We start from the raw sequence: 14,260 nt of genomic DNA, 5'->3' as shown, positions 1-14,260 counted from the left end.
AGATAACCCCAAAAGGTTCCTGGCTGCTTTATGATGTTTTGTTTCTCTCAGGTGATTTGCAGCAGATGCTTTACTGCTGTGTTATTTTGATTCTCACTCTTCCTTATATCCTCAGAAAATGCCAGGAGAAAAGATGTCAGCAGGTAAAAAATTGGGTAAATAGGATGGGTGGGGACATTGCCAATAGCAGAGCGCTAAGAAATCACAATTCCTGCAGGAAAACTGATGTGCTTGAGCAGAGTGTGACATGCTGATGTGTCACATTCAGCATGTGTGACATTCAGCTGTCCTCCTGACAGGCTTTGGGACACAAGTGTTGGGCTGGCTTTCAACAGGTGGTGGTTAGTCAATACCCAGAAATCAATGTTTTAAATTTCAATTTTAAATTTGAATTGGAGCTTCCTCTTTTGCTGTATTTGAGCATTTCCTGAATTTGCAAGGAGTGAACTCTATCCACAGTTAACCAGAAGCCAGTTTGTTAGACTTCTTGTTCCTCCAGTTCTCTGCAACAGTAAGGTGGTATCCAAAGTGCTTGTAATTCTTTGAGACCGAGTTGATGCATTCTGCTGCAAAATTTAAAACACCTCTTGTTCACCTTCTCCATATTCTTCCTGTTTTTCTCATTTTCACCATTCTTCCTGTAGCCTAAAATCTCTGTTTTCTTCATGTAGGTAACTGTAGGTCTTCTGCAATATCAGAGTGATAAAATGACACTTGAACAGATTCATGAGAACCTAGGGAGTGTGACCTGTCAACTCTGGTTGGCAACTCTGGCCAAGTCCAAGATCACCTATGTCTTTGTCATTCCTTGACAGAAAACAGTTTAAACTCTCTGGATACTGAGTGATGGCTACAGGTACTGTGTTCTAATCCCTTGCTGCATCACAAAATTTCCTAAGATTGCTGTAGGCCAAACTCTTTATTATGTATTCTGTTTGTATTGTTAAAGCAATTTTAGATATCTGGAAACTGTTACAGTGCTTTGTTTCACTTTTTCCTTATGGATCATGATTTGTTATTCTCTGAGATGTTTCACTGTCCTGCAGCCTCCTTCTTTGGTCCACTTTTCCAGTGAGCATGGCACCCCAAGCTGCACAGAGTGATCCAATTAAAACCTCAGTGTTTAATAAAGGAATATTATTTAGTGTGTACAAAAATGCCATTGATCAAATTTAGTGTCCTTCCTTTTCCCAACACATCATTGCCTGCAGTTTGTAGCTCCTGTCACTTCCTGTCCTTCTCTGTGTAATTCCTGCCTACTCACATTTTCTTATTTTATGCTTCTGCAGGTGATTATTCTGAAGGATACAATTCTGCATTTCCTGTTGAAGCTCTGCTCTGTGACAGCTTAGCTGGATTGCAGCAGACAAGGTACTGGAGACTGACCAGAAGGAATGTGAGAAGGAACCATTGAAGATTTTGTACTAAAAGTATCAGGTGGTTGTGAATGACTGCCCTTGGGAAATTCACTTTATCCTCTGGCCAGAAATGTTGCTTCTTAACATTTAGTTTTGCTTTTTGATTAGTCTGTGTTTGTACAGCCTCCTCTTGGAGGGACAGGCTGGAAATTTGTACCAGTATTTGCTTTTTCATGCTCAAACACTACTGTGCTTCCTGAAAAAAATTCTAGAAAACAACTATATCATGCAGAAAACAGAAGTTATCATAAATTAAACGCCTGACAGTGTGAGAAGGAATACCAAAAGGCAATTGTACAATTCCTTAGTCTGTTCTGATTTTGGGTGTGTGGAGATTCCTATAAGACGTGAAAACCTTGCTTGTTTATTTACATGACAAAAGAGGAAAAAGGCTTTTTTTAGCAGAACATACTGTTTAAACAAACATCATAGTGAAACAAGACAGCTAAAGGTACTGTAAGTCCATTCTTTTTTTATTTTTTATAATGTTTTGAAGTTTTTGTGTCTAAGAATAAATTATTTTTCTTTTCCTTTATTGTGAAGTGCATACCTACAGTCAGTTTTTGTGACAGCAAACTGTTCCCTCTTTCAGTTAAGTTTACAAAAATTGCACACTCTGTGGAGCTACTTTAACTTTTATTTGGAGGCTTTATCATCTTAGCAGTGGACTTGCAGGCTGCTTCAGAAATTCTGGAGGCTGCATATTGACTTAGAAAATGGCTCAAAAGCCACAGGCACACCATTTGGTGTTTTGGTCAGTGAGCTGCTCCACAAACTCTCCTTTAGACAAGGGGACTGCACAGAATCTCTGCAAGACTCAGGGTGATTGCAATGGAGCATTTTGCCTCTGGCTTACAAGCTGTACACCAGCAATGTGCAAGGGTTAAGGACAAGATAAAATCACTTGCTGCTGTTTTGATTTCCTGAGGAAATGTTGTTTTTATGTGAGAAACGAAGAATGCAGTGAGGACCATTCCTGTGCCAAAATTTCAAAGTGTGTTCCTGTCAACTGTGGTGCCATTCATAGGTTTTACATCAGGATCTTAAATTTGGATATAAAGATCTCTGTTGTAGAAGCCCCATCTTGTGGACAACCAATCAATGACTACTTCAGCACAGCTGAAATTTGAAATACTTAGAAAATATAGAGATATTTTGGTAGTTTTTGCAACAAATTGGAGAGTGTTCATGTTTCTAGAAAATATGGAAACTTCATTCTTGTGTAGAAATCAGCATGTGCTTTCCAAAGACTATTTCCACAGGAAGAAATTGAGAATTGCAGAGAGATATCAACACTGGGGTGGAACTAAGGATGGTGCCCTCAGAAGCCTGTTTTAAGTCCAAATCAGCTAAAACACAAAACCTGAACCCTGCCTTGAATTCCCCAAATAGAGTCCTGTAGTACTTGGATAGTACAAATGAGTCTTTAAGTGGCAAAATCATATAAGGGCAGAAGAACATCCTTTGAAAAAAATTTGTTAAGAGAGAAAGAATACCAAAGTATGCATGAAAACTGAATCTGGAAACTTTGGAAATATCCTTAAGGAGATTGTTTCTTTCAGCACAAAGTAGTGGATGAGGTCAGCAGCTCCAGACTCAGTGAGTCAACACACTTAGGAGGAAGTAAAGAGTGTGAAAACAAGCCTGTGATAAAAGCTAATTTCAGGTTTCAGTGTGACCTTGGTAGGATATATTAGATATATTCGATTAAATAGAATAATACATATAATTACAATGTCTTTTTGTTGCTCTGAAGAAATTGTGTTGCTCTATGATAGTTTCTGTTTCTTTCATATGCAGAAAGTAGGACCCTTCGTGATAGTTTTCTGTGTAGTAATTAAGGCTGTAATGAAGGAGCCAGAAATTGTGGCGACATCTAGGGAAAGGTTGGCAGAAGTGCCTCCAATAAAACACCTCCCACTGAAACTGTGGCCACTTCTTTTCCTGTGAAGGGGATGCATCCAGGGAAAGTTCTGTTGGAGTGGTTTATTTGGAAGGGATGCTGAGAGTAAAGAAGATTCTGGCATGGGAACAGGGTGTCACTGCAGCCCCTTTGATGGCAGCAGGAGAGGGGTTGCTGTTCCTACACGTGGGTGTCTGACTGAGCAAGGGGATTAACAGAGGCAGAAGTTCAGAATTTGGTCATTGCAAAGCCAGTAAATAATTTCTTAGTCCTTACCAACAGCAGTCTGGATGAATCTTCACTTTTAATACCAATTACAATTCATTTTTCTATTTAAAATTATCCTTAGAAGTGAGTGTACATCTGCTGTTTCACAGTTAAGTTTAAAATAACTGTTTCTTTCATATTGAAATAATTAGATTTGAATCATTCTGTAGTCTGGGAATTTCATACATGGTTCATATATAACATATATAGATCTGAAAAAATCACCTTCCTTAATAAGCTAACAGGTACAACTATAAATGCACATTATCAGTATATTACTAAAAAATTCACAGAAATATCTGACTCCTTTTGCTTCTCATAGTCTTTGGAACAGAATTCTACATTTTTGATGAAAGGCATGTTTGATGAATTGTCTGAACCAGTGCAAAACCTTTGAGAAAAATGTATATTCCAAAGTCTTCTCCTTAAAGGAGAGAATATTAAAACTTTAGCAATATACAGAACTACAATTTTTGCCTGAGAGCGAATTCTGCTGGAACCAGCATGTGCAATCGAAATCAAAATCTTTCTCAGTGTGAAGTGAATCCATGAAAGGATCTCTGCAGCTCCTTTCTGTGGAAGTTGTTTCTTCCAGGGCAGACAGAGAGCAGCAGATGCTGGTTGACCCCTCAAGGGAAGAGCAGATGAAGTGGGAACAGCTACTTAGAATTCCCTGCACTTAAATAATAAAGCAAGAACAGTTCAGCAGGAGGAGTACAGACAGATATTAGTGTGGTGGGAAATCTAGAGGAGCTGCAGCCTAGGGAAAGAAAATGAAGATATAAAGTTTGTCATGAAAGGGTATTGGAAAACAAGGATTTATTCCAGCAGTGTTGAGGGAGGGAATAAGGGCTGCTCAATCCCTGCTCCACCAGGTGAGTGCATTGTAGTACAGACAAAAGACAAGTCTTGGTGTAAAGGACAGACTATTGCCTTATTCTGAGCAGAAAGCTCTAAAAAAAGTAATTATTGGTAAAAGCAAAGGGTCTGAAGGAGTAGAAGAAAAGGGTATCATTCAGTGATACTTCTTGGATTGGATTGTGTTATAAATTACAGGTGTTTGTTTATGCCCATATGAGAAGGAAGGGAACTGATTTCATCAAGAGCAATTTGTTGTACCTTCCCTGCTTAGGTACAATAAAATGTTCAGTTGCAGAGGGTTCCTTGCTAAAAGTTGCACAGTAGTATTTATCTCTCATAGATGTTTTTCAAGAGAATACAGCAGAACTGGAAACTCAAAGTTTGAGTGTAAACCTGCAGTAATCCACTGTCAGGAGAATTGTGTAGGTGTATAAAATTGATTTCAAAGGGAATGAAGAGGTGTGACTTGTGAATTGCTACTTTTTAAAGATAAAAAATTAGTTCACATGTAGGTCATGTTAAAAAAAGAAAGTAATTTTTTGTCCTTATCTCTTTATTATGCACATTTTTATAGATGTTTTCTTTGGTTGCCTGTAGCCTTTCTGCTATTTTAAATATGCTCAAAATTTTATTGAGATAAAAAATGTTAAGAGATGTAATAATACTGATATATCAAGTGGGGCCATTTGAAAACAAGGCTTGATGTGTTATGCCAATACAAAACTAAATCCCTGCAGTTGAACCTTGAGCACCTGTGTTTGTGATGTATAAAATCGTTCCTCTAAAGCTGTCTCTGTCTTGTGTCCCTTCCTCTTCCAGCCCAGTCCTTTGTCCAGAGCTGTGATTGCTGTGATCCCATTGTCACACCACAGGATCCCCTTCCCCAGGGATGGATCCTGGTCCCTGTGTCAGCCAGGAGAGGAGAAGGACAGACCCCTGCTGTCACCAAGGACACCCCAAATCTCTCCTGAGCCTCGTCCGAAAAGGTTCTGTAATTTACAGTTCCTTATGGCAGGAAACTTCTTCTGGTATTGTCATGAGCAGTTTTAAAATGTTATCAGGCAATAATTGCTATCACAACTTTTAATTCTGTGTTTCTGTTTCAAATTTTCCTCAGTTCAATCAGAACCAAAAGTTAATGCCCGTTGGCTAATTTCCAGTGCATGCCTCCACAGAACAACTGCTGCCTTTAACTGGTGGAGAGATCAAGGCTTGAACTGACAAAAGACATCTGTATTTTGGAAAACAAATTAATGTTTATGTTTTAATTTATAAGTTCCTGGCTCTTTTATGGTTCCTGTTTTTCAAGTAATGTCTCTTTGGATCCCTAGCTGATGGAGAGTCAAAATGGAAAAGGCCCATGAGAGAATTATCACAAGAGAACATCTGGTCTGCATTGGAAAAAGCTGAGAAAGATATTCAACATCTCTGAGACTGAGGCTGCCATGAGGCAGTTTGAAAATCAGTCCATGAAAAATTGTGCAGGTTGTGGCCACCTGGGCCAATCTAGTGTTGTTTTGGGAAGAGCTATTCTGCTCACGAGAATCTGAATTTTAATCTCCCTCAAGCATGGATATGTGAGAGCTGGGAGTGGTATGAAAGGTGTTTGCTTTCCATAATGTTAATCTGGGTCCCAGCATTGTCCTAATTATATTGTGGGTTTTTGCCAGTCTCCCAGATTTCTTTTGAACATGTAGGCTGGAGTCAAAAGGCTTTCCCAGGGCTTTTGGCATGGCTTTACAGGAAAGTGGATGGAAAGGACTTTGTATATTTTTGCAAGAATATTTTGCATCCTGCTTTAAACTATTCCAGAAGGTAAAAGGACATTAGCTAGACTGTGTGTTGGCTCATACACTGCTATGTCACTAATGAGAAGGAATTTTATTCCTGTTTTCTGCAGCCACAGACTGTAAGAAATGCAAAGAAATCATGGACCAGCCAGGGCAGTAAAGGTACCCCTGGATTCAGAGGGAACAAACTCCTTCCACCACATGGAACTTTGGTCCTTTAAGTCATTATAGCTCATGCAGAACAGAAACAACTTGACATGTATAACAAGAAACATTGCAAATTGTTTGCCAAACAAAGACTTATACTGCAGATGGAAGAACTGATGAAAATTGTTTATAGATGGGGAACTAAATGTAGATTTTTCAAGAACAAGGTTGCTGTCTTCCTTGCCAAGACAAACAAATCTGATAGACCATCTCATTGCTTTAGGCTGCCTGAGGACCCACTGGAAAGTCTATGGACTTTTTTCCACAGAAAATTTGTGTGTTGTCAATACATAAGTGTATTGTCCACAGTTACACTGTGGCAGCTGCAGAGGAAGTGGAAGGTTCTCAGGAATACATTAGGGAGAACTGGATTTTTGGCTTCTGAGACAGTGTGGAGTGCTTTTGGAAACTGTGGAAGTTTATAAGCTGGATGTTACTGCTACAAAAGGTTATCTGTGAGTTAAATAGAATACTAATTAATCTGCTATCTTTAGATCTTAACACTAACAACAGAATGAAATTGAGAATTCCTGTCTTCTAGAGTTGCAGTTTCCAAGATTCCTTCATTCCTGTGGACGTTCCCTGGTCTGCATTTAGAGATTTTCAGAGTTACCTTTAGAAATCTGTGCACAGATGTTTTTACAAAGCACTGTGTAATCATCCCAAACAATGGTTTTAATGGGCCAGTTATTTAGGAAATCATGTAATGAGAACATAAATACAATCCCTGATACTGACATAAAACATGTATTAGCAAAATAATATAGTTTGTATTTCCTTGATATAGAGCAGACCCTGGAAATACATAACTCATCATGTCCTTAAAATTCTGTTACATCTGTAAACATCTATATTGGCAGAGAGGCCCAGCAGTACCCTGGGCTGCATGAGGAAGAGCATTGCTGGGAAGTCACAGGAGGTGATCAATCCCCTGTGCCCAGCCCTGGTGAGGCTTCAGTGGGAGTGCTGTGCCCAGTTCTGGGCTCCCCACAGCAGGAAGGACTTGGGGAGCCGGAAAGAGCCATGAGGGTGGACAAGGGGAGCATCTGTCCTGTGCTCCCAGGGAGGTTTGAAGTTGACATCATTGAAGAAATTCCAAACTCAGCTGAGCAAGGTCCCGAGCACCCTGCCCTGGGTGAGCCAGCTTGGGGCTGGGCTTGGGCTGAGTGATCCCTGCAGATGCTTCCAGAATATTTGGGAATGTTTGAGGCAGTTTGCTTGTGCCTTGTCAGTGTTTTAGCAGCAACTCAACTGTGGAGGAATCCTAAGGAGAGCAAAGGCTGTGACCCCAGAAATTCATCCAGATGGCTGAGGCCCAGAAAAGGCATAATGGGAGCTGCTAAGTACTCTGAATGTCTCATCAGAGTGATATTTCACTTGAAAATACAAAATAGAAATTACTTGGGTCTTAATGACACTGAATACCCATAATGTTCTCTCACTTCAGCTGGACTGCAGATGCTAACAACCTCTCCCTGTCTGAATGTGTTTATTTTAGTTTAATCTTGCTCTGTACAATCTTAACATATATTTTACTCTAGAAATTAATACTTGGTGCTTTACAGTGCAGAATTTATTTGCTTGTTTGATCCACGCTTTCTTTCCTTTCTAGTACTGATATTAACAAATTACATTTTGACATATTACTTCAGTGATATATCAAACTGAATAAATTCATGGTATGTATGTACCATGTACATACCATGTCTCAAGGAGTTTAAAATATCCTAATTTGAGCAAGGTAAAATCAAAATGTATAATTACATTGCATATCCTATGACACTTAGTTTGTAACTATTCTTACAGTATCTCCAGAATAAGAAGGAAGATGAAATTCAAAAAGGACTTTCATAGTTTAGAAATACTTATGTTGAAATAAGATTTATGCTGAAAAGCAAAGATAATTTTATTTTAATTATCTGAATAGTGGTAGAAAGATTCACCTGTGGTTTTTCTTTATGAAAATGCCAAGGAGCTAACTTGCAGTACTGAGAATTCCCAGATCCTCCTTCTTTTGAAAATTCTTTGTCTATTATATTGCCTCTTAAGGAAAAAGGAAAGCACACTGGAAAACAAGAAATTAAGCAACATTGCACAAGTAATTAGGAAATAAATAGATTATAAAGCATTTAATTTCATTTTGGTTTTGCACTTCAGCAAGTGAAACAATAAGTAAATAACTTGTTTCTTTATTATCAATATATGGAGTTACATTGGGTCTGACAGACCAAGGCATAAATGTATAAATAACACCTAATATAATAATTATTACAGGACATCAGATTTTGCTAGGGATGAGCCCATTGTGGAGCCACAAAATTAAGACTTTAGAAGAAAATAACACATGAAAGTCAAAGGTACTCAGTCATTGGTTGCTGTCTCTGCACCACTGTCCCCTGATTTAATGCTTTTACAGCACATCTCTGATTCAGTCTCCTCTGTCCTGTGTGGGATGGGGGAAGAATATTACTTTAAATTGACACCTCTAGCAGCAGTTCCTACTTGTACTGGTTTCCTTTTATAAATGTGTAACCTATTATATCTATCCGAGCTGGCTGAGCTCCAAGTCACCCATTTCTCAGTAATACAGGAAATTAAATCTAATGTCTAATAAGCGCAGAGGCTTATGCAACCTTCATTCCCTGTAAAAAGTATTAAATAACATAATAATATTACCTTGTCTTTTGATTGCTAGGGAGCTGTGCACTTAGTTTTTGTGCAGACCAAGCTGGCTCTGCATTGGGGCCTGAAGAGTCTGAGTTTATCCATCCTTTTTTGCAGATTACTGAATTTCACCTGGAAAATTCTCCTCTTAATGAAGGACCCCCTGAAATGTTCATGTGTAGGTTTGGGTCCCTTTTTCCCCTTGTCCCTTTGTTCCCACAGAGGGTTGTGTCCCCCATGATCTCATCCTGGGGGTGCTGCTGCTTCCTCATTCATTCTCTCTCCCCCAGGATTTTCCAGCCTGAACAGATTTCTGGCTGTTCCATCCCATTTTTTAATAATACCCACCACAGCTCTGTGTCAGTTCCTGCAGCCTTTAAAAATGCAGAAATCCGACTTTAAGCCATACAGGTTAGCAACATAATTTCAGGGCTTTGTCTCCTGCATGTACCAGTTCAATGAGTGGATTTATACTGAATAATTTTAAACTGTTACAGCCCTCTGAAACCATTTCTCTCTTGCTGCTGTAATACATAAAGTGGCATAAGGTCACTGATGCTGTGGAAATTGGTTTTGGAGTTGATATGCTAATTCAGCAAGAAATCAGTTCTAGCAGACATGGAAAGAAAATTATTTTAATCTAGTGCCATGCTATTTTGTTGGCTTTTAGGAAAGAGATAAGTAAAATATTCAAGGGAGTTCCAAGTCTGTGAAAAAAGTAGCATTTTGGAGATTTAAGGTTATTTTTGCCTCACAGTTTCTTAGCTTCTTTTCTGAAAGCAAATAAGCTGAATGTGATGGACACAAATGCGATATTTTCACATGCTCAAAAAAAAAAAGAAAGAAGATATTTTTAAAAACTGAGTTGTGTATAAGAATAAACTTGGTTCAGTCTTTTCTGTGTCACTCACCCCATGTTTACAGTAACTGCTTCTGCAATTTTGTGGATGAAAACTTCCATGCAGATACATCCAGAGCCATTAATGAGGATGCATTATGCAACTAATTGCAGCAGGGAACAAAATTACAGTAATGGTGCCTAAGGAAAAAGAGAATCTCTGCACTCAGTGTGAGTAAGGGGTAGCAAATGCCTGATTTTTTTCCAAAACAAATATTTAAGTTGAATTGAAAACAATAGTTGATCTCTGAAAATAATCACCATGAGTTTGAAAGCCCTATATTTTTTTCAAAACACTGCACTTATACTGAGGAATTTCCAAGCACAAAAAATAAAATAACTTTAATGCTTACTATACGAATATGCCAGAGGAAAAAAAAATTACCAGCATAAACTCTTTCATCTTTTTGAGATGAAGAACAGAGAAAATAAAAATTCCTTTCTAAAAAAACCATTTTTAAAATATCTGAATTGTAAAAGTAGTGCTGTCATTATCATATTTTAGAAGATGTTTTAATTTTATAATAAAGAAAAAAAAAGTTGACATTTTACTCTCTGTTCTTTCATAAAACAGGTACAATGCTGCTGTTTGCAGAGGAAGGACACCAGCTGCAACAAAAGTAGTGTCTGTTCTAGAGTGAGGGATGAGCTCCACTGGACATGAGTTGGCTTCCCTGGCTGCTGTGCTCAGTATTTCATTTTAGCAAGTCTGAGATTGCTCCAAGTCTTCATCTCCTCCTGCACTTTATGCCACTGCAAGCACCAGGTTGCCAGGTTGTAGGTTATTGAAGAGAGAGAAATAGAAAGTGCAATTCAGTGTTTTATTTCATGCTGCCCAAGTTTACTCAGACAGACACACCCAGAGAGAATGTGTACTGCACTCAGCTTGGAGATCTGTGTTAGAAATCCTGACTCCCCTGTGCTTTCCTGCTTTGCCATAGCTGATAAGAGAGTTCATAACAGGAACCCCCTGTTACCTCAGCTGCAAATTGTTCTGAGAATCTAATGGCCAAGAGAGCAGAATTTAAATTTATTTTTGTTTGGCTTGTGTTCCAGCAAGCATTTAAAAGATCCCCCAGTTTATCTTTGTCAGAGATTGTTTTTCTTTTGGCTTAGCTTGGACACCCATCTCACTGTTCAGTTTACATTTATGGAGTGGGACCCAAGGTTTTCTCCAAGCATTCAGTATTATGATTTTGACTTTGCAAGTCTTGTTGCTTGGGATAGGTGTAAAAGTCATGTCTGCATGTACAGAAAGAACAGAACTGGGCTGTGGATGCTGCTGCTCAGTCAATTGGGCAGGAACAAAAGTAATTCTGGAGGCTGCCTCTCCTCTTGGCTGGCAGGCAGAGGAGTTGGTAAAAGCTGCAAAGACAACTGAGCACCTTAATGATGATATTTATTTTATATTTTTTTTCGTAGGTGGATTTTGAGGAATAGTTTTTAAAATGCAGTTATTTTACTCTCTTTTAGCAAAGCATGTGTGACCACAGCTGTTTTTCCAAAATGCCTGGTTTTCTTGCTTTTGTTGCCCCCAGTGGAGTTCTCACTCCACATAGCAATGTCCACAAGGTGGTGCCACAGCTAAGAAGTTTGCAACAAATAAGGCAAAAGTAATTTGATAATTCTGTCTGCTTTTTGTAACAGACTAAAGTATCTGCATCATGAAAGAATTAATAATCATTTCATAAGCCAAATATCACAGGTTTGAAGCTCTTTTTTTGTGAGAACTAAGGTGGGTGTGTCTGCTGAGCGAGAGCAGCATCCACACGCCTGAAACTGTCCCAAATCCTGCACAGAAATGAAGAGACAGCTCAGGGTTTAGCAGTCAGGCTGATGAAGAGCTGTGTATTTCCTAGCAGGGTTACCTGTGCCAACACTGGCATGTGTCTCATGTTTTTATCTGGTCACTTCAGCAGGAATCAGCCTGAATGCTGACAAGCAGAATAGTTCATCCACAACTTCAGCCAAGACAGCTTCTACTTACCCTGGACAGGCTATGGCACATCAGACCCGAATTTCCTGAGTTTTTCTAGAGCCAGGGATATCCAGGCTCCCTGTCCTATGCTAATCTACAGCTGATAAATAATTCCAAAGGGTATGAAGTGCTTACAGAGGGACCTGCACAGATGCTCAAGTTTCTGAGCATCTTTCTAGAAAAGATCAGACTAGAGAAGGTACAAGGCAGTAGCAAGGAATGTAAGATGTCATGTGTCCAGTACAGAAAAGACAATAAAACTTGCAGGGAAACGTTGTTTGCAGGGTTCTGGGTGACTGCACTGATTTTGATGTCCCAGAAGTGCAGCAGGATTTGGCCATGCCCTCAGAAGGTGTGGGTCAGTTCTTCAGCTACCCTTGGCCACATGGTGCTTCTTGCACATCTGCCCTGCTCCCCTCAGTGGCCTCTGCAATCCAGGTATTTTTGCTAGCACAGGAAATACTCCCTATCAGCTTCTGCAGTGGATAAATGAAGTTTGAATAATTTATTCTTTACATATTTTTGTACCCAAAGCAGCAAGAAAAAGGGATACCTTAAAATACCATTCAGACAAGCATTGACCTGCCTCCAGCTAGAATCTCTCTTTGCTAAACCTGTATCAGAAAGAAAAAAATAACAGGGTTTGCATAATATTTCCTCTAAATTGCTACATTATTATTTTAAAACATATTAAAATTCTTCTGGCTAGTAAGGGACTCAGTGGAAATTATGTATACCCAGGAAAGATGGTTTGTCCCCCAGTTACAAAGTAGAATGAGGTTTAGAAACTTACTGAGTACAGTTATAAAAGTTGTCAAATAACACAATGGCCACCTATTTTGTTTTTAAGGATCATATATATAAATTATATGTAAAAGTGGTTTACAGTATTTTGAAACTTTGTATTGGTTTCAACATCTGTTAGAAAAAGTCAGAATCTAACCTGAGAACTAACATAAAATATAAAGTCATGAACAGGTCAAGTAGATTTAATTTCTGAGTCAGTCGTTGAGTTAGCTTGAACTAACTGAATCATAACACTGACATTGTCAGAGTATTCCTGAAAGATTGTTCTAAGTTTGTGGCTGCAATGTGCCTTGCAATTAAATTGACATATTTCTGGTTTGGTTTGAACTTTGCTTTTTCTTTGACTTTGCAAAATTCTTTCCAAAATGCTTACTTTTCAGAGAGAAAAAATGATGCTCTATTCTGGAGGGAATGAATAACATATCTAAGATCATACATCTAAATCTCCACAATGTGGAAACCCCAGGTATGCATTATTTTAGCAATTTACAACTGAGTTGAAATCCCGAACACTCTCCCTTGCAGTATTTGCAACAATTTTCTGCTTTTCTTGGAAATCCCATAAGTATTTTCAAAAGATCAAAACTGTTTTTCCCCTAAGCCTGATTTTCTGGTTTCCCATTGAAGCAATCATGACCAAAACCTGCTTCAGGTTTATGTCTGAACCTTCCTGGGAGGAGGTGCCTTGCATTGTTGTGAGTTAGGAGCCAGTTGAGGCTGGCTCAGAAATCCTGCTGCACATGCAGGGTGCCCACTGGAAGCAGTCAAGGATGGCAGTGGTATACTGCAGGACACCCATTTAAGCAATCATGACCAAAACCTGCTTCAGTTCTATGTCTGAACCTTCCTGGGAGGAGGTGCTTTGCATTGTTGTGAGTTAGGAGCCAGTTGAGCCTGGCTCAGAAATCCTGCTGCACATGCAGGGCTCAGCAGAAGCAACCGAGGATGGCAGTGGTGTCCTGCAGGACACCCATTTAAGCAATCATGACCAAAACCTGCTTCAGTTCTATGCCTGAACCTTCCTGGGAGGAGGTGCCTTGCATTGTTGTGAGTTAGGAGCCAGTTGAGGCTGGCTCAGAAATCCTGCTGCAGATGCAGGGCTCGGCGGAAGCAATCGAGGATGGCAGTGGTATCCTGCAGGATGTGTGTGACTGCTCAGTGGGGGCTTGATTTACACAGGGCCACATTATAGATTATACATTCTGGTCATTGTGGTATTGTTATTGCTGGGCTGGAGCTCAGCACAGGAAGTACATATAAGCACATTTGAAGTGATAACATCCAGTTCTGTTTAAAAAGCAATATTTTATTCTTGTATATAATGCAGCGTTTGCAAGGGAAAATAGATAATTTGCTAACTTAGCATGACTTGTAGGGAAAAAACGGACTCATTATGTGAAGGCCACAACCAGCATTTACAAATAAATCAAATTAAACTTTTAATCTCTTTATTTTATTTTATTTTTT

General features: G+C 39.1%; 1 long non-coding RNA gene across 1 annotated transcript; it reads left to right on the top strand.

The window, feature by feature from the left end:
- Positions 1 to 449: 449 nt before the first annotated feature.
- On the top strand, positions 450 to 13,110 carry LOC132076639 (uncharacterized). The gene is made up of 4 exons (XR_009418949.1): positions 450 to 856; positions 1,290 to 1,371; positions 5,269 to 5,435; positions 10,583 to 13,110. It is a non-coding gene; the product is annotated as an uncharacterized LOC132076639 (long non-coding RNA).
- The last annotated feature ends 1,150 nt before the right edge of the window (positions 13,111 to 14,260 follow it).

Source organism: Ammospiza nelsoni, chromosome 9 (genome assembly GCF_027579445.1).
Source record: "Ammospiza nelsoni isolate bAmmNel1 chromosome 9, bAmmNel1.pri, whole genome shotgun sequence".
Taxonomy (NCBI): Eukaryota; Metazoa; Chordata; class Aves; order Passeriformes; family Passerellidae; genus Ammospiza; species Ammospiza nelsoni.
The sequence above is the reverse complement of the archived record's forward strand: the minus strand, read 5'-3'. Positions and strand labels throughout refer to the sequence as shown.